Source organism: Pseudorca crassidens, chromosome 2 (genome assembly GCF_039906515.1).
Source record: "Pseudorca crassidens isolate mPseCra1 chromosome 2, mPseCra1.hap1, whole genome shotgun sequence".
NCBI classification, from domain to species: Eukaryota; Metazoa; Chordata; class Mammalia; order Artiodactyla; family Delphinidae; genus Pseudorca; species Pseudorca crassidens.
Window position 1 is genome coordinate 150,097,656 of NC_090297.1, and position 24,598 is coordinate 150,122,253.

At 41.6% G+C, this 24,598-nt stretch overlaps 1 long non-coding RNA gene across 1 annotated transcript; it reads right to left on the bottom strand.

Annotated features, from left to right (window-relative positions):
- Positions 1-445: 445 nt before the first annotated feature.
- Positions 446-10,233, bottom strand: LOC137212036 (uncharacterized). Its single transcript, XR_010937322.1, has 3 exons — positions 10,009-10,233; positions 1,902-1,950; positions 446-717 (listed from the first exon to the last, which is right to left on the bottom strand). It is a non-coding gene; the product is annotated as an uncharacterized lncRNA (long non-coding RNA).
- Positions 10,234-24,598: the final 14,365 nt, after the last annotated feature.

Below are 24,598 nucleotides of genomic sequence, written 5' to 3' on the forward strand. Positions count from 1 at the left end.
GCTCTCCCATGCCTCCTCCCCCCACACTTGGTACATTCCAGCAAAGCTGCTGTGAAGACATAGACACAGCAATCAGCCATTCACATCTCCAGACGTGAGTGTGACTCATGAATTAACCTCTACAGGGTGTCAATTCCTGACAGGGCAGAACAAGAGAGACAAAATACAGAAGCTGGTCCTTGAGTGGTGCGAGCCCCACTCCTGAGCCCTTGCCTCAGGAAGGGCAAGGGCGAGAAAGGGCTGGAGAGAAATGGCTGGAATGATTGTGTCCCTTGTCTCTCAGATGTCACTCCTTTCCATTATAACTGCACTTGTTTCCAATAAATTAGAAGAAATACCCAGTCGTTTACCTCCATCAGAATATGGTTTATGCATTTTAAACACACACACACACACACACACGCGCGCGCACACACACACACACGTGTGTGCGCGCGCGCACACACACACACACACACACACACATACACACACACACATCTAAAGGAAAAGCCGTTTCAGGATCTAGCTGGAGCACAGGTCCGACTTTCCTCTCTGAAGCATCTCACTGGCTTCCCATCAGTGGAATACAATGGAGGCATATTCCACTTGGTCTGGTGATGTCCTCCTGGGGCGATCGAAAGGGGGCATGTTGGCATAGACAGCGAAGTCGTCTGCTTCCCTGGGGGCCAAGTTGATCACGTTGGAATATATGGCATCAGCATGGCAGGAAAGCTCCTTTAGAGATAGGACACAGGTTAGAGGTACCAGCCACTTCCAAAGATAAAACCAGCTACTGGGGCCCCTATAGGACAGCAAGTGGAACATTGGGTTTTTGCTGAGCAAGCCCTAGATCTGCCTTGATTTTCAAGAACATTTCTTTCAGGACTGTTCTCTGCCTTACCACCACCACCCCTGTATGGGGTCTACCTAGGAACAGCATGAAATCCTGGCAGAGCTAACCAGGAGCCCCTCTAGGTATGACTCCACTATTTCCTTACCAAGGATTTGTGGAGAAGATTGGTCTGATGCTTCAGTTGTTTCTTAGATAGTCCTCAAAAAATTAATAAATTCAGAGTCAGCCTGAGTTGAGGTAGTAACCATCTCTCCTTGATTGATTACTGGGCTTAGGGTTGGACTTCAGAATGCAAAATCCACCGCGTTTAACCCATTGGGCCTCTGAGACTGAGCTAAGTGCCCAGGAAGAGGCAGGGGGAGTAAGCACTGTTGGTATACTTTATAATTTGGGTTAGTATTTAGATGAGCTTGGCATCTATATTTATTTTAGTTGATGCATATAAACCACGTCTATACAGATTGCTTATGTATGGCTTTTAGCACAAAGAATTTGTACCATAAATAAATCTTGTTGCTATGTGCTGAGTCCCTGGCAACTCCAGAGAACAGACCCTATAGCCTGCCCTCTTCTACCCTCCCCCAAGGCTGCCCCATAGGAAAGACATCCCATCTCTGCCCTTGGTTTCTCCTCTTTCCTGGTTCCCAGCTCCAGGGCCAGCCGTTCAACTCACTCTCATGCCTCCATTTCTTCAGAGTCATGGACAAGAGCCCCACCAGCAGCAAGATGAGGGCCATGACACCGATGGAGCTAGAAACAGCTGTGGCTGCTGTGCCGAAGCTTAGGGAAGCAAACAAGACAACGAGGATGCTTCAGCTGCCCTGGCTGGCTGCAGTGACCATCCGCAAAATTGCCCTGGGGCCTCCCCACTTCTGTGGGCGCTCTCTCACCTCAGGCTTCCACATCCCCAACAGCCAACCATCTCCTGCTCCCATTTTGAGCCTCTCTCCTCTGCCCCAACCTCCATGGCCATGGTCCCACCCACACCAGTCCACAAATGGGGCCAAACAGACCGTCTTCCAAGATGCCTGATACTCCTGCGTGGGCCAGCCCTTCTCTCACCCACCTGCTGAGTTCTTTAGGGCCAGTGCCTGTCTTCAGGGTGGTGATGTTCTCTGCAGAAAGGGATAGAGAAGTTCTTTTTGTTTTATTTTGTTTTATTAGTTATTTCTGAGATATACATTTTCAAGTAATAACTAGAATTATCACTTAAAACATTATACCAGAACATATAAGATTTTTAGAAATTTCATGTAATGTCTGAAACATTTATATTAACATATCTCCATACAAATCACCCAAAGAAAGTTTAGTATTAGTTGTTTTTTTCTGTTTGTTTGTTTTTTTATACAGCAGGTTCTTATTAGTCATCAATTTTATACACATCAGTGTATACATGTCAATCCTAATCACCCAATTCAGCACACCACCATCCCCACCCCACCGCAGTTTTCCCCCCTTGGTGTCCATACGTTTCTTCTCTACATCTGTGTCTCAACTTCTGCCATGCAAACCGGTTCATCTGTACAATTTTTCTAGGTTCCACATACATGCGTTAATATACGATATTTGTTTTTCTCTTTCTGCCTTACTTCACTCTGTATGACAGTCTCTAGAACCATCCACGTCTCAACAAATGACGCAATTTCGTTCCTTTTTATGGCTGAGTAATATCCCATTGTATATATGTACCACATCTTCTTTATCCATTCGTCTGTTGATGGGCATTTAGGTTGCTTCCATGACCTGGCTATTGTAAATAGTGCTGCAATGAACATTGCAGTGCATATGTCTTTCTGAATTATGGTTTTCTCTGGGTATATGCCCAGTAGTGGGATTGCTGAATCATATGGCAATTCTATTTTTAGTTTTTTAGGGAACCTCCATACTGTTCTCCATAGTGGCTGTATCAATTTACATTCCCACCAACAGTGCAAGAGGGTTCCCTTTTCTCCACACTCTCTCCAGCATTTGTTGTTTGTAGATTTTCTGATGATGCCCATTCTAAGTGGTGTGAGGGAATACCTCATTGTAGTTTTGATTTGCATTTCTCTAATAATTAGTGATGTTGAGCAGCTTTTCATGTGCCTCTTGGCCATCTGTATGTCTTCTTTGGAGAAATGTCTATTTAGGTCTTCTGCCCATTTTTGGATTGGGTTGTTTGTTTTTTAATATTGAGCTGCATGAGCTGTTTATATAATTGGGAGATTGATCCTTTACCCATTGATTCGTTTCCAAATATTTTCTCCCATTCTGAGGGTTGTCTTTTCGTCTTGTTTATGGTTTCATTTGCTGTGCAAAAGCTTTGAACTTTCATTAGGTCCCACTTGTTTATTTTTGTTTTTATTTCCATTACTCTAGGAGGTGGATCAAAAATGATCTTGCTGTGATTTATGTCAAAGAGTGTTCTTCCTATGTTTTCCTCTAAGAGTTTTACAGTGTCCGGTCTTACATTTAGGTCTTGAATCCATTTTGAGTTTATTTTTGTGTATGGTGTTAGGAAGTGTTCTAATTTCATTCTTTTACATGTAGCTGTCCAGTTTTCCCAGCACCACTTATTGCAGAGACTGTCTTTTCTCCATTGTATATTTTTGCCTCCTTTGTCTTAGATTAGTTGACCTTAGGTGCATGGGTTTATCTCTGGGCTTTCTATCTCGTTCCATTGATCTCGTTCCATTGATCTACGTGCCAGTACCATATTGTCTTGATTACTGTAGCTTTGTAGTATAGTCTGAAGTCAGGGAGTCTGATCCCTCCAGCTCCGTTTTTTTCCCTCAAGACTCTTTGGCTATTCGGGGTCTTTTGTGTCTCCATACAAATTTTAAGATGATTTGTTCTAGTTCCATAAAAAATGCCATTGGTGATTTGATAGGGATTGCATTGAATCTGTAGATTGCTTTGGGTAGTATAGTCATTTTCACAATATTGATTCTTCCAACCCAAGAACATGGTATATCTCTCCATCTGCTGGTATCACATTTAATTTCTTTCATCAGTGTCTTATAGTTTTCTGCATATAGGTCTTTTGTCTCCCTAGGTAGGTTTATTCCTAGATATTTTATTCTTTTTGTTGCAATAATAAATGGGAGTGTTTCCTTAATTTCTCTTTCAGATTTTTCATCATTAGTGTAGAGGAATGCAAGAGATTTCTGTGCATTAATTTTGTATCCTGCAGCATTACCAAATTCATTGATTAGCTCTAATAGTTTTCTGGTGGCACCTTTAGGATTCTCTATGTATAGTATCCAATTTGTATTTGTATTCCAATTTGTTTTCCTTTTATTTCTTAATCTTCACTGATTGCCTTATCTAGGACTTCCAAAACTATGTTGAATAATAATGGTGAGAGTGGACATCCTTGTCTTGTTCCTGATCTTAGAGGAAATGATTTCAGTTTTTCACCACTGAGAATGATGTTTGCTGTGGGTTTGTCGTATATAGCCTTTATTATGTTGAGGTAGGTTCCCTCTATGCCCACTTTCTGGAGAGTTTTTATCATAAATTGTGTTGAATTTTGTCAAAAGCTTTTTCTGCATCTATTGAGATGATCATATGGTTTTTATTCTTCAATTTGTTAATATGGTATATTACATTGTTCGATTTGCATATATTGAAGAATCCTTGCATCCCTGGGATAAATCCCACTTGATCGTGGTGTATGATCCTTTTTATGTGCTGTTGGATTCTGTTTGCTAGTATTTTGTTGAGGATTTTTGCATCTATATTCATCAGTGATATTGGTCTGTAATTTTCTTTTTTTGCAGTATCTTTGTCTGGTTTTGGTATCAGGGTGATGGTGGCCTCATAGAATGAGTTTGGGAGTGTTCCTCCCTCTGAAATTTTTTGGAAGAGTTTGAGAAGGTTGGGTGTTAGCTCTTCTCTAAATGTTTGATAGAATTCACCTGTGAAGCCATCTGGTCCTGCACTTTTGTTTGTTGGAAGATTTTTAATCACAGTTTCAATTTCATTCCTTGTGATTGGTCTGTTCATATTTTCTGTTTCTTCCTGGTTCAGTCTTGGAAGGTTATACCTTTCTAAGAATTTGTCCATTTCTTCCAGGTTGTCCATTTTATTGGCATAGAGTTGCTTGTAGTAGTCTCTTAGGATGCTTTGTATTTCTGCGGTGTCTGTGTAACTTCTCCTTTTTCATTTCTAATTTTATTGATTTGAATCCTCTCCCTCTTTTTCTTGATGAGTCTGGCTAATGGTTTAGCAATTTTGTTTATCTTCTCAAAGAACCAGCTTTTAGTTTTATTGATCATTGCCATTGTTTTCTTTGTTTCTATTTCAATTATTTCTGCTCTGATCTTTACGATTTCTTTCCTTCTGCTAACTTTGGGTTTTGTTTGTTCTTCTTTCTCTAGTTCCTTTAGGTGTAAGGTTAGATTGTTTATTTGAGATTTTTGTTGTTTCCTGAGGTAGGCTTGCATAGCTATAAACTTCCCTCTTAGAACTGTTTTTGCTGCATCCCAAAAGTTTTGGCTCTTTGTGTTTTCATTGTCATTTGTCTCTAGGTATTTTTTGATTTCCTCTTTGATTTCTTCAGTGATCTCTTGGTTATTTAGTAATGTATTGTTTAGCCTCCATGTGTTTGTGTTTTTTACATTTTTTTCCCTGTAATTGATTTCTAGTCTCATAGCATTGTGCTCAGAAAAGATGCTTGATATGATTTAAATTTTCTTAAATTTATTGAGGCTTGACTTGTGAGCCAAGATGTGATTTATCCTGGAGAATGTTCCATGCGCACTTGAGAAGAAAGTGTAATCTGCTGTTTTTGGATTGAATGTCCTATAAATATCAATTAAATCTATCTGGTCTATTGTGTCATTTGAAGCTTCTCTTTCCTTATTTATTTTCATTTTGGATGATCTGTCCATTGGTGTAAATGAGGTGTTAAAAGTCCTCCACTATTATTGTGTTACTGTCAATTTCCTCTTTTAGAGATATTAGCAGTTGCCTTATGTATTGAGGTGCTCCTGTGCTGGGTGCGTATATATTTATAATTGTTATATCTTCTTCTTGGTTTGATCCCTTGATCATTATGTAGTGTCCTTCCTTGTCTCTTGTAACATTCTTTATTTTAAAGTCTATTTTATCTGATATGAGTATTGCTACTCCAGCTTTCTTTTGATTTCCATTTGCATGGAGTATATTTTTCCATCCTCTCACTTTCATTCTGTATGTGTCTCTAGGTCTGAAGTGGGTCTCTTGTAGACAGCATATATATCGGTCTTGTTTTTGTATCCATTCAGCAAGTCTGTGTCTTTTGGTTGGAGAATTTAATCCATTGATGTTTAAGGTAATTATCGATATGTATGTTCCTATGACCATTTTCTTAATTGTTTTGGGTCTGTTTTTGTAGGTCCTTTTCTTTTCTTGTGTTTCCCACTTAGAAAATTTCCTTTACCATTTGTTGTAGAGCTGGTTTGGTGGTGCTGAATTCTCTTAGCTTTTGCTTGTCTGTAAAGCTTTTGATTTCTCCATCGAATCTGAATGAGATCCTTGCTGGGTAGAGTAATCTTGGCTGTATGTTCTTCCCTTTCATCACTTTAAGTATATCATGCCACTCCCTTCTGGCTTGTAGAGTTTCTGCTGAGAAATCAGCTGTTAACCTTATGGGAGTTCCCTTGTATATTATTTTTCATTTTTCCCTTGCTGCTTTCAATAATTTTTCTTTGTCTTTAATTTTTGCCAATTTGATTACTATGTGTCTAGGTGTGTTTCTCCTTGGGTTTATCCTGTATGGGACTCATTGTGCTTCCTGGACTTGGGTGGCTATTTCCTTTCCCATGTTAGGGAAGTTTTCGACTATAATCTCTTCAAATATTTTCTCTGGTCCTTTCTCTCTCTCTTCTCCTTCTGGGACCCCTATAATGCGAACGTTGTTGCGTTTAATGTTGTCCCAGAGGTCTCTTAGACTGTCTTCATTTCTTTTCATTCTTTTTTCTTTATTCTCTTCCACAGCAGTGAATTCCACCATTCTGTCTTCCAGATCACTTATCCGTTCTTCTGCCTCAATTATTCTGTTATTGATTCCTTCTAGTGTAGTTTTCATTTCAGTTATTGTATTGTTCATATCTGTTTGTTTGTTCCTTAATTCTTCTAGGTCTTTGTTAAACATTTCTTGCATCTTCTCGATCTTTGCCTCCATTCTTTTTCTGAGGTCTTGGATCATCGTCACTATCATTATTCTGAATTCTTTTTCTGGAAGATTGTCTATCTCCACTTCATTTAGTTGTTTTTCTGGAGTTTTATCTTGTTCCTTCATCTGGTACATAACCCTCTGCCTTTTCATCTTGTCTATCTTTCTGTGAATGTGATTTTTGTTCCACAGGCTGCAGGACTGTAGTTCTTCTTGTTTCTGCTGTCTGACCTCTGGTCGTTGAGGCTATCTAAGAGGCTTGTGCAAGCTTCCTGATGGGAGGGACTGGTAGTGGGAAGAGCTGGCTGTTGCTCTGGTGGGCAGAGCTCAGTAAAACTTTAATCTGCTTGACTGTTGATGGGTGGAGCTGGGTTCCCTCCCTGTTGGTTGTTTGGCCTGAAGCAACCCAACACTGGAGCCTACCTGGACTCTTTGGTGGGGCTAATGACAGGCTCTGGGAGGGCTAACGCCAAGGAGTACTTTCCAGAACTTCTGCTGCCTTGTCCCCACAGTGAGCCACAGCCCCCCCCACCTCTGCAGGAGACCCCCCAACATCAGCGGTAGGTCTGGTTCAGTCTCACCTGGGGTCACTGCTTCTTCCCCTGGGTCCTGATGTGCACACTACTTTGTGTGTGCCCTCCAAGAGTGGAGTCTCTGTTTCTCCCAGTCCTGTCGAAGTCCTGCAGTCAGTTCCCGCTAGGTTCAAAGTCTGATTCTCTAGGAATTCCTCTTCCCATTGCCGGATCCCCAGGTTGGGAAGCCTGACGTGGGGCTCAGAACCTTCACTCCAGTGGGTGGACTTCTGTGATATAAGTGTTGTCCAGTCTGTGAGTCACCCACCCACCAGTTATGGGATTTGATTTTACTGTGATTGTGCCCCTCCTACCGTCTCATTGTGGCTTCTCCTTTGTCTTTGGATGTGGGGTATCTTTTTTGGTGAGTTCCAGTGTCTTCCTGTTGATGATTGTCCAGCAGCTAGTTGTGATTCTGGTCTTCTCACAAGAGGGAGTGAGAGCCGAGAGTAATTCTTTAACACATGCTGTAGACTGAATGTTTGTGTGCTGCCAAAATTCATATGTTAAATCCTAACCCCAGGGTGATGGTATTTGGAGGCGGGGTCTTTGGGAGGTGAGTAGGTCAAGAGGGTGGAGCCCTCATGTATGGGATTACTTCTTTTATAGAAGACCCCAGAGGGTCTCCTCATGCCCTTCCAACCTGCGATGACACAGCAAGAAGACAGCCATCTAAGAACAAGAAGTGGGCTCTCACCAGACACTGAATATGCCAGTGCCTTAATCTTAGACTTTTCGGCATCCAGAACTATGAGAAATAAATGTCTATTGTTTATAAATCACCCAGTCAAACAGTAATTTGTTATAGCAGCCCAAACTGACCAAGACAACACATATACAAATGAGCTCTACAGGATCCTAAGCAGTAATATTAGCTGCCTTACACTGGGGACTTAATATATGCCAGGCACATTCATTATCTTATTTAAGCTTCATAAACAGGCAATAAGGTAGGAACAATTATTATTCCCACCTTACCGTAAGGAAACCAGCTCTCAGGGATCAGACTTGCTCAAGGTCATAGAGCTAGATAGTGGCAGAAATCAGACTTGAACCTGCACCTCTCCAACTTTAAATTGTGTGTTTATGAATACTACACTTTGTTGCCATTGTGCCATCATTTTACTCTTGAGTTCTGCCATTCTTACAAAGGAGTAAGGGTTACCAGATATCCAGAAAAAAGACAACCAGGAGGGTGCATGTGATCCGTCCCCAGGGAGGGGCATGTGAGGGGGTGAGGAATGGTCAGGATACCAGCTAATTGGGCTGGAACTAGGCAGAGGTGGCAGCTGTGAGAACCTGCCCATGCTCAAGTGAGGAGGTGATGGTGATATTATCCACACTGAAAAAAATTCTCCTACATCAAGGGATGAAGACCCCAAGCCCACCCCCTATCCAGCCATAGTCTGTCCCTGGATTCTCAGGGTTAGAAGGAATCTTAAAACATTTCTAACCCAACCCTCTTTCTGTATAGATCTTTAGGGTCAGCCACTGGCCCCTGCTGAGTGCTGGAGCCAGGACGGGAGTTTTCAATTCTAAACCCGAAGCGCTCTTGCCTACACTCGGGCCTCTTCTTATTCCTTCCCTCTTAAAATGGAGGTGAATGATTCAGCCCTTATAGCAGGTGGCACGTTCCAGACACACCCTGGGAGCTGGCTACTCAGACACCCGAATGCAGAGACTGCTGCTAGGGTGGGGTGGAGGGAACCTAGTGGATCGCTAGGGCAATTTAATACCCACTGACGATACATAATATCTGAAAGTGGAAGTACCAATTACAGCCTCTTGGGGCACTAAGGCCGGTTGGAATTGTGTCAAGCACCTCAATGGCTCACTTCCTCTCTGCCTTCTTTCAAGTAAGATAGCTGACCTCACTAAGTTTTTCTTTAACAGCTCCTGCCCAACTTCTGGGCAAAGGGTAAGGAGGGGACTCGGAAACCAGATCTTTCTAGTGCCCATGGCACCAGCAGGGAATTACCCAAGATGAGGTACCAAGTCACAGGACTTGGTGTTTTGTGGTGTTTTGTGCTCCAAAAGCCTGGAGCAATGAGACAGGAGCCTGGGGCTCTGGCTGGGGGTTGCTAGCCAGGGGTTGCTGAGAACAGGCCACACCTGTTCTCAGCAAGGATGACAGACAGCATGAGGGTGTCCACCTAGGCTCAGAAAGACAAGAGCCTATCCTAAAAAAGCAGAGGAGGGTTGGTGGGGGTGAGGAGAACAAGCATGAAGGATGACATCATGAAAGAGCCTGAGCTTTAGGGTCCCGTGACCCAGTCTCAGGTACTTCTAAATGTGTGATCTTAAGACAGTCACATAATCTCTCTGAGCCACATTTTCCTCATCTGTGAGATGGACATAGTATTCAACCCATAGGGTTTTTAAAGAACTAAATGGTGAGACAATTATTTAACAGTAATTAGTAGTCACTTTGCCCAGGGCTCACTTTCAGCTAATCTTACCCAAGCTGTCTAAGACGTCACCACTGGTTCTGGAATCCTGGAACCTATAGTTGGTCCAATTCATCTTGCCAAGGGGTCTACCCAGGAGGTTCTTGTCCCATGTACCGAGGTTCCCAGGATAGGTGGTCCTCGTTAGCTGGAAGCAGAATTTCTCAGAAGTACTTAGCAGCCGGCAGACTGGGAAGCCCAGGGAACTGGAACCTCTCTTCTCCTCCCTGTCTGTCATCCCTCCACGGGAACCTGTTGGGTGCAGAGAATGTTAGACTCTCACTGCTGGAAAGGAGGGCCTCAAAAGGCATTGAGATAGCATTTCCCTCTTCAAGAAGTCATCTTCAGATTGGCCTTCCCCAAGCACACGGTCCAAAGTTGGCTTCGCAACCTCTCTGCCACATCACCCTCTGATCTCTTAATTAATATGTGAATTTACCTCAACCATCTATTTGTTTGCTTGTTTATTGTCAGTTTCTCATCACACGAACGTAAGCTCCCCAAGAACAGAAACCTTCTCATCACTGTATCCCCAGGGCCTAGAATAGTGCCTCACCAACAAATAGGTTCAACATACACTAGTTGAGTGAATGAAATATGCCAAAAACTCCTTCAGAGCACCCTGACCATGTTCTGTCAGAACCGTGGGGAGTCTCCACCACAGGATTTGAATTCCTTAGTTGATGACAAACCTTTATCCTTTGAAGGAGAAATCGATTTTCAAAAGCCCACAGTCATCTGAACCAACCAAATTGTGTGACAATTAGGTGACAATTGATCTGGGAAGTGCCAATTGTGGAAACAGAGGCATTATGCCAACCGAACACGAAGAGCAATGTCCTGGCAGAGCCTGGAGGAGGATGCTACACCTGGGCCCATGGGGAGCCCTGGGGAAGAGAGTGAGGATGACGTAGCCCTGCCAGCCACCATCAGAGGCACATGTATCCTGCCTGGGCCTCCAGCCCCTGTTTCGGGTGGGAAGTGAGGAGAGAGGTGTGTTTAGGACCACATGAAAGAGGATCTATCATCCTCTGTCCCCCACTCACTGCCACATCCCCACAGAGATTTGCAGGAACTGTCAGGAAATCCCCTAACAAGGCGAGAGTTGGAACCCAGAGCCCAGATGACATAGATGAGTCATTAAGCCCCCCAGAATCAGTTTCCCTATTTGTGAAACAGGGCAAGGGTGAAAAAATTAAGGCATGACTATAAAAATGACCAGTTCTTTTCACAAATGTATCTCATCCCTTTCTAGCGTCCTCTTTGCATATGCCCCCGTGTACATTGTGTATTTTTTCTGATAATCATTCTATTGCTCAAGCAATTCTAAGAACTCATTTATGGAGTATAGCCTCTGTAAGTGTTAAGAATTGTTTTTATTTTTAATTTTGGAAGAAGGAGGGAATGTCATAATTTTTTCCGTTTGGGGCTTCTAAAAGTTTCTATGTTATTAGGTAACATTCATATGGTTTCAAACTTAAAAGGTACAGAAGGATAATCCTTGAAAAGCTGCTTTTCTACCCGTCACCCCAAGCAGCTAGTTCCTCTCCCTGGAGGCAACCAGCATTCCCAGTTTGCTGTATAGCTTACGTATACATGAGCAAACACAGACACACAGGCATATAGACACACACACATGATACAGTTTTTTTTTTTTTCCTGTGGATGACTGCATACTATATATATTGATCTGCCTCTTCCCTTTTTACTTAATATACTTCGGAGTTAATTTGTAATCAATATATATAGAACTTTCTCATTCTTTTTTTCAGCTGCGAAGTGTTCTATTCCGTGGATGCCCATGGTTTATTGAACTGGTCTCCTAGTTGTGGGCACTAAGATTTTGTTTCCAATTTTTACTCTTCAAAGGATGATGCAATTATTAAACGTATTCAAACATCATTTGCACATGTGTGAATATACATGTAGAATTAGGGGAATGCTTGTTAAAGTAGCTTTGCAATCCAAATTTTAAGAAGTCAGTGTTACTTTTTAGAACTCCAAAAATGTAGCGTTACCCAGTTGACTACCCAAATAATTAACAAGATTTCCCTCCACATAGCCTTAGGCTATTTCCAAACATCAAACTGCTCCTAAAAGAACAAAGATCTGAGACCACTGAGGGTATTCGACAGAATTGCATCACCTCTGGAGGCTGCCTTCTGTAAGAATCCAAATGTCATCCGCAGCAGTAGCACTAGATGAAGTGGAGTGTTTCCCGGGGTGACTGTGAGGGTGAGATAACTCTCAATGACACAGATATTTCCAAGTATTTCAAACAAGATTTACTGAGTCCCAATCCATAGTCTGCTTAAAATAAGGATGAACAGGGAATGGCCTTGCCGTCAAGAAATCGATGGTCTAAGGCGGCAGGCAGTTCTCAAAGTGTGGTCTAGGGACCTCCTGGGGGTTTCAGAGATCCTTTCAGAGATTTGGTGAGGTCAAAACTCTTTCATAACAGTGCTGAGATGCTAGTTGCCATTTTCGCTCTCTGCCTTTCTCAAGGTCCGGTGGAGTTTTCCAAAGGCTACATGATGTGTGATATGGCAACAGACTGAATGCAGAAGCAGATCTGAGAATCTAGCTCTCTTTTATCAAGCCAGATATTAATAAGGAGATTGGCAAAAACATAAAGCAGCACCTTTCTTCTCACTAAATTTTTCATGATTTGGAAAATATGGTTATTTTTTATAAAAGCATGTTAATTATATTAATATGTAATAGTTATAGTACCATTTAAAAATTAGTTAAATACATATCTTTAAATTGTCTTAGTTTTACTCCCTAATATGGTAAATATAAATGGATATAGCCTACATAAGCAATAGCTCTTTGGGTTCCTTAATAATTTTTTAAAATTAATTAATTAATTTATTTTGGGCTGCGTTGGGTCTTCGTTGCTGCGCCCGGACAACCTCTAGTTGCTGCGAGCCGGGGCTACTCTTCGTTGCGGTGCGCGGGCTTCTCATTGCTGTGGCTTCTTTTGTTGCAGAGCATGGGCTCTAGGCATGCGGGCTTCAGTAGTTGCAATGCGTGGGCTCAGCAGTTGTGGCTCGCGGGCTCTAGAGCACAGGCTCTGTAGTTGTGATGCAAGGGCTTAGTTGCTCCACGGCATGTGGGATCTTCCTGGACCAGGGATCAAACCCGTGTCCCCTGCATTGGCAGGCGGATTCTTAACCACCGCGCCACTAGGGAAGTCCTCCTTAATAATTTTGAAGAGTATAAGGGGGCGCTGAGACCAAAAAATTTGAGAACTGCTGGGCTAAGTAGTTTCTTCACCACAGGGTAGGTGAGGGGCACTTCACCAAGGGTGTAATCAAGGAGCACAAACCAAAAGACGCAGGAGAAAGAGAAATGGGCATCTCAAATGGCAGTATATGTCAAGGAGAACAGGTAATCCCTTGGAAGAGAGAACTCTCTGGGGCCTCCTGACTGGCAACATGGCAGCTGTAGACAGGCTCTGCCAGAGAGGACAGAGCCCAGATGTGGGGGAACAGGCTCTGAGGTGGAGGGAGCAGGGGGAGGAAGCAGAAATCCTGTGGTAGAGCAAGCTGCTGACTGCCTCCCCCTTGGATTCCAAGGGTCACCTGCCCTGCCCCCAAACAAATCCACCCTGGCTGCTGGTGCCTAAAACTCCAGTGAAGTGTCTCATTCTCTTGGCCAAATGGCAAGTTCAATCCCAAACAATGCCAAGTGTTCAAGCCTACAAGAATATGGTTACTTAGATGCATTAGAAGGTTGCATTTTATTAAAACAAGAGTGTGTTTCAATGGCAGGGTGGGGTGGTTGGGGGCAGGGGGTGGGGAATAGGTATGGAGACCAAAAAATATTAAATATATAGACCATAAGAGCTATGCATGAACCCATGATGGCAGAGCGCCACCAACAGATGAGTTTGATCAAGCTAATTCTGGGCAACTAAAATCAAAGAAAAAAATCCAATCCAGCCAAATTGTTTTTAGTGTTTGGTATGTATCCAGCAGTATAAGGCAGTCTCCTGGGGTAGAGAGGAATTAGACATGAGCCCTGGGCTCGGAGAGTGGTATCCCCTGTCCTCCCAGTCCAATCTGGCAGAAAAGGTCTCCACTGACCCCCAACAGCTGTAAGAAAAGGCAGGTGTGTGGTCAGTGCTAAAATGATGTACCAACAAAGGGCTATTCATCCAACAAAAGACAAAACATTTCTAACTTGGGCAATGAGGGAAGGCTGCATGGAGGAGGTGGCATTTGTGCTGATTCTGGACGATAGGAAGCCTTTCTATAGGCAGTGCTGAGACTCTGGACATACCAGGGTGCTAGGAGCAAAGGCAGGGCAGTTGGAACATGCAGTCACTTTTCCCTCGGTGAACATTTGAAATCACGCATAAGAGGAGGAATCCTGGACACCTGAGGATGAAGGGAAGCTGTCACCTAGGATGGCAGAAGGAAGGAGGGACAGAACCTGGGGAAACAGGGTGTGGGGAAGACAGTTCACAAATGAGACCTCAAGAGCCCCATGTGGACCGAGATCACACCTGATCTGACTCATACCAGCCCATAGGCCAGTACCTGGAATGTAGCAGGCCCACAGTAAATGCTTAATGAGTGAGTGAAAGGTTGGACACACTCCTTTTTTCCAGGCTGGCCACAAATGTACTGTTGTAATCAAGCGGGGCCATCAGGAAAAGAGCGGGGAGGATGTTCAACCAAATTTCCTCCTGGCTTCCTCTGAAGTAAATATTCTCACCATTTCTGGGACTTGAACTGCTTTTCTGTTTGTTTTTGCAAAATTTCATTTCTCAAAATAGAAACTCTGTGTCCTCTTGAGGTTTATTACAGAGCCATTTATTGGTTGGGGGTTGCTGTAAAGATCACTTTTAGGTTTTCAGTTTGCATGGTGGCTTATCTGCAAGCTTCAAACAATTGCCTTAACATTTGGCTTCCTAAGAAAATCAGAATGTCAGCCTCTTGCTCCTACAGAAGCTCACCTCTGGACATGTGAAACCAGCAGCTGTCCACAGGTGACTTAACAGGAACTGATTCCAAATTCATTGGTATTACTGTCTTTTACTGGCTCTGCACATGTACTTCATTCAATTTGAAAAACATAATACAATTTATTTATTTATTTATTTTTTTGCAGTACGCGGGCCTCTCACCATTGTGGCCTCTCCCGTTGTGGAGCACAGGCTCCGGACACGCAGGCTCAGCGGCCACGGCTCACGGGCCCAGCTGCTCTGCGGCATGTGGGATCCTCCCAGACCGGGGCACGAACCCATGTCCCCTGCATCGGCAGGCAGACCCTCAACCACTGTGCCACCAGGGAAGCCCAATACAATTTTTAAAGAAAGCACATTTTATCAAGTGCAAAATGGAAACCCCATGCACATCTCATGATTTCATTTACTACTCAGAACTGGGAACATCTCCCATGGCCTCCATGTAGCAGTTTGAAGGATTAGGCATACTTATCCCCATTTGCAGATGAACTGATAGAGGATCCCTAGGGAGCGGTGAGTGAATTGCTCAGGGTCACAGCAAACCTCATGATGAGTATCCAAACACAGGTCTCAGGATCCTTTAGTCTTTCCTCCATTACCTACACAGGCTGTTTCTATGTATATGGGAGCACTTAATTAGCTGTAATGGCCACAGAAATGTTTAGAGTAGCCAAGGAGGGTTGTTCAGGTTGTTTATTGCTCAAGGGCATGACATCCAAGGGGACTATCCCTATCATAGACATCGTTATTATTTTGAATTTTTTCCACATTTTTATTTGACTACTGATTCCAAAGGTAGATGATTTATATTCTTACTACAATAATTTTCTGAAAAATAACAATAAAATATCTTATCTAACAAAAATCCATTTATTATGATAATTTTCTGACAGATGGAAATAAAAAGACTTTTTCTAACAATGTCAACATTTATTTGCTTCATAAGTAAAGCAGAATGAGGTTGATGAAGACATTGTTAATTTAAAACATCTACAATGACTAGTGTTTCCAAACAAGGAGCTGCTTTTCCAACTGTTGTTTTGATTTTTATCTAGATTTTAAAAAATCCTCTGTAAGTATTTGTGTATTGGCTAAATTTAAAATTTTGCGTTATAATTCATATTGTCTGCCTGAACAGTAGCTCAGAGTTCCAAATTTAATCTACCAGATTTTCATTATGACATAACTTACTTTTGTAGTAATGGATGTTCATTTATCACTACATATATACAAAGTAATTATTTATATTCCTAAATTAGAGATTGTTATGTAATGAATTAAAGGAGAGCTACTGTTTACGGTTGTTAAAGGAATTTTTTTCTTTCAGTTTTATTGAGATATAATCGACATACAGCACCGTTTAAGGTGTACAGCACAATGATTTGACTTACATACGTCATGAAATGACTACCACAGTAAGTTTAGTAAGTTTAGTGAACATCCATCATCGCATATAGATACAAAATTAAAGAAACAGAAAAAAAATGTTTTCCTTGTGATGAGAACTCTTAGGATTTACTTACTCCTTAACTCCTTAACAACTTTCATGTGTAACATACAGCAGTGTTCGTTATATTTCTCATGTTGTACATTACACCCTAGTACTTATTTATCTTAGAACTGGAAGTTTGTACCTTTTGACTGCCCTCATCCAATTCCCCCTCCAGCCACCCCTGTCTCTGGAAACTATAAATCTGATCTCTTTTTCTATCAGTTTGTTTGTTTTTGAAGTGCAATTGACTTACAGCACTATGTTAGTTCCTGTTACACAACATGGTGATTCAATGTTTCTATACATTTCAAAATGATCACAGTAAGTCTAGTCACCCTCTGTCACCATACAAAGATACTACATAATTATTGACCATAATCCCTGTACATTTCATTCCCATGACTCATTTACCTCGCAACGGGAAGTTTGTACCTCTTAATCTCTCTCACCTATTTCTCTCCTTCCCTCATCCCCCTCCCCTCTGACAACCATGTATTTGTCCTCTATATCTATGACTCTATTTTTGTTTTGTTATGTTTGTTCATTTGTTTTGTTTTTTAGGTTCCACATATAAGTGAAATCATACAGTGTTTGTCTTTCTCTGTCTGATGTATCTCACTTAGCATAATGCCCTCTAGGTCCATTCGTGTTGTTGCAAAAGGCAGGATTTCATTCTTTTTCTGGCTGAGTAGTATTCCATTAAATTTCTTTCCTCCCTGTATAAAGGAAATTTCTTTATGACAAAAATTAACTGCTGTTACATTTCATAGCTTGCTACATAATATTTTTTAAAGCTACACATTCTAAAATAAAATACTAAGCTCATATGTTATTGCTCCCATGATACTGGAAAGAAAAAAGATATCAAACCAAAAACAGAAAATGAAAAGCTGCCTACAGAAGAAATGAAATAAAATCTTTTGTATTGTTGAATAAATTTGGGGAGGAAAAGGTGAAATGCCAAAAAGATAAAAATAAAAGTTCAGAGCCATAGGTTTCAGTGAATGTGTCACAGAAATGTGAGTAGGATGTGAATTTACGTTTTCATTCCATCATCAACCATGACTGATAGATTTCAAGGAAAACTAGAAAAAAATGCAAAGAACCCAAATATATGGCCAAGTAGTTTGAGTGTGAAACAAAGGCGCACTCTTGCTGAAAATTACCCATGTCAAGTATGAAATTTTTACTTTACATAAGATAACACAGGTTGGAAGTTTAGGGCAATATAACGGACACAAATTTTTCTAAATGGTGAGGGAAAAAATCACTAGGTTCTGGTTACTTATTACACTTCAGTCAAAAGATTCTACCTTTTGCCAGCAATTTGAGAATGAAAAAAATCAACTGGAAAATAAGAAAGAGCACAAAGATTGAGAGCATTTAGCACTATTATTTTTTGTAATCATGAAGAATCTAAAATGAACATTAACAGTAGTATCATATATTCAAATTTCAAATCTGATTTGAAAAATATTTAATTATTAATGTTGCAAAACAGATTCTGTATGATAAAGAAAATATTGGCATTCTCTTGTTGAATACATAATAAACACAATTATGTTTTTAGCAAGATATTATCTAGCATTCAGAGGATGATCCAAGAAAATGTATGAGCATTCGTTTGTGTGTGTGTGTGTGTGTGTTGAAACCATCATTTTATCATTTCTTTTCCAGATAGTATAGTATCTATACTGGTTTTGTGGATCACATGCCATACTCTTTTCTTGTACTTAGAAATAAGGTAGAGAAAGTTACTCTGTAAAAAAAAATATATATATATATATATATATATATATATTAGTGGATAATTGAAGACACTCTTCTAAATTAAAACCAGTTCTCTTAACTTGCTGTTTTATTCTTGGGTCACATTATGAACTCTTCCTGAGGCCACATGGCATGTGTACTTTTTTTTTTTTTTTTTACATCTTTATTGGAGTATAATTGCTTTACAATGCTGTGTTAGTTTCTGCTTTATAACAAAGTGAATCAGTTATACATATACTGTATGAACATTCTAATGAGATTTTTCTCCACTTGCAGAAATCATAGAAGATTAATAATAGCAATAAAGCAGAACATTTATCCAAGATACAAACACCAAATAACATTACACATTATTTAGTGAATGAAAAACAAAACTCGAATAATTAAAATATAGCAGATTTGTTGACCAAAATAGTTTTGAACATTGTAAGAAATGTTAAATGTTACACAATTAAATAACTAAGGCACATCTCTTTTTTTTTTTTTTTTTTTTTTTTGCGGTACGCGGGCCTCTCACCGTTGTGGCCTCTCCCGTTGGGGAGCACAAGCTCCGGACGCACAGGCTCAGCGGCCATGGCTCAAGGGCCCAGCCGCTCCGCGGCATGTGGGATCTTCCCGGACCGGGGCACGAACCCATGTCCCGTGCATCGGCAGGCGGACTCTCAACCACTGCAACACCAGGGAAGCCCGGCACATCTTTTGATGTAAGCCATGTGAAACAGTTATTTTTAGATTTTTAAATTTTCAAAATGCAAATATGTATATATGAAAACATTAAAGAAATTTTTTCCACAGTAAATTTTATAGCCGGAGGAGGATTTTTAGTAGATTTTTAGTAGACCGCCAACAAGAAAACACTGAAGCTAGGCTATAATAACAATTTGAGGGGGCAGGGTTACAACAATGACAAAAAATTTATGACAAACTTAATGGATTTCAACATAAGATACCCCAAAAGTTCTAAGGCTGCCCATTATTTAAACCTAGTAGAAAGTAATATAGCAAAAAATTCTTTCAACATTGCCAAATCCTGTTATATAACCCAAGAACTGTTTGAATTCAGTGAAACATTGCAGAGTATTGAAAACAGAGTAATCAAACATAAATTTGAGACAACTGTCAAATAAACGATGGAAAAGTCAACTGAAAACAGTGTGACTGGAAAAACTCAATTAGAGGCAGTATGGAAAAGTCTTTTAGAAATCATTGATATTAGCAAAGATATAGATTCTAAAACACAAGCCAAAGCTATGCTTTTGAAAAAATATTTTAAAAAATACATTTGTTCAACACTAATTTGGCATAAAATTTATGACAACATATGACAAATTTATGACAATATAAATATGAAAAAAGCAAAAATCAAAAGTTAATGTACAGGAACTTCCCTGGTGGCGCAGTGGTTAAGAATCTGCCTGCCATATATGTGGAACCTAGAAAAATGGTACAGATGAACCGGTTTTTCAGGGCAGAAATTGAGACACAGATGTAGAGAGCAAACATATGGACACCAAGCAGGGAAAGCGGCAGCGGGTGGTGGTGGTGGTGTGATGAATTGGGAGATTGGGATTGACATGTATACACTAAAATATGTATAAAATAGATAACTAATAAGAACCTGCTGTATAAAATAAATAAATAAAATTCAAAACAAGAAAAGAATCCACCTGCCAATGCAGGGGACACGGGTTCAAGCCCTGATCCAGGAAGATCCCATATGCCTCAGAGCAACTAAGCCTGTGTGCTATAACTACTGAGCCTGTGCTCTAGAGCCTGTGAGCCACAACTACTGAGCCCACGCACCACAACTACTGAAGCCCATGCACCTAGAGCCCGTGCTCTGCAACAAGAGAAGCCACAGCAATGAGAAGCCCGCCCACCACAAGGAAGAGGAGTCCCCACTCGCTGCAACAGAGAAAGCCCGTGCGCAGCAATGAAGACCCAACACAGCCAAAAAAAAGTTAATGTACACAATATATTTGAAAACATTACAGATTAAGAAGCACTTTGAGGGACTTTCCTGGTGCTCCGGTGGTAAAGAATCTGCCTTCCAATGCAGGGGACGCGGCTTTGATCCCTGGTCGGGAAACTAAGATCCCACATGCCACGGGGCAACTAAGACCATGTCCCACAACTACTGAGCCCACGTGCCTCAACGAGAGAGACTGCGTGCCACAAACTGCAGAGCCCACGCACTCTGGAGCCCGCGTGGCACAACTAGAGAGAAGCCCTCGTGCCGCAACGAAAGATCCTGCGTGCCACAACAAAGACCTGATGCAGCCAAAAATTTTAAATAAATAAAATATAAAAAACAGAAGCACTTTGAAAAAACACAAAGTTTTACCCGGTTCATAAAACAGTTAATGAAATATATATTATTGATGCCAAACAAATTGTAGCCTCTTGACATTGATGCCACCTTCTCCAAAATAGAAAATATTAGAAAAAGGAAAGTGAAGACTCACTTTAACTGTGAACCCCAGGACCAGCCCTTTTACAATACAAAGATCAATATCAAAATCAATTTTTTTTTCTATATTGGAAACAGCAATAGCTCTTTACAAGATGCAGTATTCTAGATGACATGTGTAATTTGAAAATAATTATGATAAATATGAACTTCTACAACCATTAAAAATACATAATTGAGGGAACTCCCTGGCAGTCCAGCAGTTAGGACTCTGCAATTCCACTGCTGGGGGCATGGGTTCTATCTCTGGTCGGGGAACTAAGATCCCACAAGGTTTTGTGGCATGGCAAAAAAAAAAAAAACATGATTGAAATGGAGGAACATGGTAGGAAATGTGATAACGATGAGACATTGATGTAAGAAAAATCTAGTTGACTCATGTGAAATGCATCAATATATTTGCATCGATAATATATTAGACACATTTTACTAAAACCATTGTAGCTCTCAGGATACCATAACCTTGGCAGTATCAGTCACCAGTGGAAAATGTAGATTCTCACATTTAAAATTATTTAAAAACTACTTAACACCCATGATATCACAAGAAAGACTGTCAAATCTAGTGACCATTTCTATGGAAAATAAGATATTGGAACAAGCAAGCATTGACATTGCCACAGAAACTTTTGTTTTCATGAAAATTACTTTACAACTGAAACTATCTTACAACAAATTGTTATATCCCAGAGGTTTTGCATTCCTAATGTTTGTGACTAAAAACACTAATTTTCTACTATTTTGTATTCGATAATTTTGTGTATATAATTTATGGAGAATAAACTTTTGTTTGCTTTGTTATTACTGAGAAGTACATAATCTACTAACTTGAAAAGACTTTTCTTGAGAAAGGGGCACTTCTTTGTTATTCCCACAAAGGTACCACAGGAGACAGCAGAAACCCTGCACTTTCTCGTGATTTGCTATAAAGTGACTGGGGCAGAGGCCAGCCAGTGAGGCATCCAGGTCTCTTCTAGGACCATGTTGCCTCACACATATTATTATTATTGTGCATAAGTCTGCTTGCCAGGGGTCAGTGTCTCCCAAAAACTGCCAGAATATTGTCCAAAGGCCTTACACAGGCATGTGAAGCCTGTCACCATCTGGCTGCCCACACCTCCAGCCTTGTCACTTAGTAGTTCCTATTATACTTGATGCTACCACCAAATTGCTCTTCTTAGTTTCCCCAGACGCTGTGTGCATCCTTGCCTGTATATAGGCCCCTGGACACCTTCCCTTTCTCCTATTCTTCCATCAGGACTAAACTGAGCTGTCCTCTCCTCCAGGAAGTCTTGCTTCTCCACTCCCCACCCCTCAAGGTTACCAGGCTGGGTGACTCTCCCACACAACATCTCAGACCATAGCACTTGTCACACACAGCTGAAATCTTCTGTAACTTTGTCTGGCTTCCCCACTAGACTGAGACCCTTCCCGAAAGGAGCCATTGACTCACCAATCATTGCACACTGCTGTAAACCCAGCCATAGAACCTAGCTGATGCTCAAGAAATGTTTGAACAAACCTGCATGCAAATGGCCAGATGCATACATCTTTAAATAAGTTCCATCTCACTAATAATTAAAGAAAGTTAAAGCGACAATTTAAAACCATTTAAAAAAAAAAAAAAAGGATGAGGGACTTCCCTGGCGGTCCAGTGGTTAAGACTTTGCCTTCCAATGCAGGGGGTGTGGGTCCCCTGGTCGGGGAGCTAAGATCCCACATGCCTCCGACCAAAGAATCAAAACATAAAACAGAAGCAATATTGTAACAAATTCAACAAAGACTTTAAAAAAAATGGTCCACAACAAAAAATCTTTAAAAAAATAAAAGAGGATGAAAATGCTCAGCCTTGGCAAGTGTTCTGTCAGGCAGGCAAGTTGTTACAATCTTTGTGAAGAACAATTCGGTGGTATGCATCAAAAAGCCCTGAAAATGTCCATACTTCTCTGACCCAGCAAATTCACTTAGAGGAATTTATCCTGAGGAAATTGCCAAGGATGTGTGCAGAGATTCGGACGTTAAGACAGGTGACTGCCAAGTCATTAACAAGAGCAGCAGTGAAGAAACATCCTCGGGATGAAGAAACAACATAGGGATGGTGGATTGTGGTGTCAGTTGTGGGATATCCATAACGTGGAATAAGATTTAACCATTAAAGTGATCTGTGGAAACAAATTTATTGATAGGGAAAGATGCTCACATCATACTGTCGAGTCAACAAAAGGCAGATAACACAATAGAATGTCAAATATTCTCCATTAAAATGAATACACTGTATATGTACATGTCTGCATGCATGCACTGTGTATTCTTTATTTCCCCACCTAGCAATATATTATGGCCATCTTTCCACGTCCACATCATTGGCAATGATCATTTTCTCTGGGTGGTGAGATTCCTCGTGACTTTCCTAGTCTCCTTTCTTACTCCTCTGCGTTTTTTAATTTTTCTTCAGTGAGCTTACATTGTACTGAAAGTGGGGAGGAGAGGAGAGAAAAGATAGAAGGGGAGAGAGCTGTTCCCACTCTCCGGTGCGTCGGGCCCTCATGAGGTTAACGATGAAAGGAGAGAATTGGAATTAGGAGAGTGAGGGGGAGGGGGTGGGTTGAGAACTCTAAGACCTCCAGTACCACAATAACAGAAGCTTTGGAAAATGAAGATAGTTCTTTTAAAGTGTGCAGAAGCAAATGGAATTGCCAAAAGGCAGCCTGGGCATAACTGAAGCTGCCTGTGAACCCAGCAGCTGGAGGAGAAAAACAAAAAATTCTCCTGACAGTAAAACTTCTTTTCACAACCCCTAATTTTCCCCTTCTATTTACGGAGCATCTCTCCTTGCATCTAACAGAGATATAATTTATCTTGCCACTCTGACCTCTTTCTAGTAACGTCTGCTACTTCTAATGTAGGTCAGTGAAGCAGTTTGCAGTGAACCTGTTTTTTCTGGCAGGAATCTATTTTGATATGTGATGAGCAAGGGTTAGACCATCTCCATTTTCCTGGGATCTATTTTAAAACACACTTCAGTAAATGTCATCTTAATCTAGTGCACCCAGCGCCTGCGCCTCACTGGAGTCACTTTATATTTAGCTCATTTTGAAATTCAAAGCCATATGCAGAGGAGGAGCCGCTGTGAAAGAGGGAGCCAGGGAGGGAGCCAGGGAGAGCACCGTGGGTGGCTTGGGAGGAATCTGCTGCCAGAGCGAGGACTCAGGTTCCAGTCCCAGATCCTCCCGGCCTCCACCCTCCATCACCCTCCAGACATTCCTGCCAGATTTACTGGCTCTCAGTGTTGTGGCCTCTCCCGTTGCGGAGCGCAGGCTCCGGACGCGCAGGCTCAGCGGCCGTGGCTCACGGGCCCAGCCGCTCTGCGGCATGTGGGATCCTCCCAGACCGGGCACGCCTGGCTCTTTTTATATTTGTGCAGCTTGGAGGAAGGACTAGCTGCATCACCCGACGTGTTGTTGGGGACGGGGTGTCAGCATCCTACCAGACCCCTCTGAAGGCCCTGGAGCATCTGCAGCATCGCCCTCATGGCCAATGTCCGCTCTCCATCACCCTTCTCACTGCCTCCCTCATCTTCATCCCCCACCCAGCACACCCAAGGGCATACTGCCAAGCTTACAGCCAAGCCTGCTCTGCCAGGATTTCAAGATGCATCCAAATAGAGACATCACTGAGCCCTTAGGAAGAGGTGTTTGGCTGTCGCCCCATCATTCTGTGGACCACTGAATGGGCATGTGTGTGCCCTACTCCTTTCTTCTCTGTCTCTGAGGACACAGAGCCCTTCCAGCAGCTTTAGGAGCAGGCAAGAGGGCCCGAGAATGGCAAGTCAGCAAAGGGCCAACCCCTCACCACGTCCTATTTATTCGGCATTTATTGAGTGCCTGCTGTG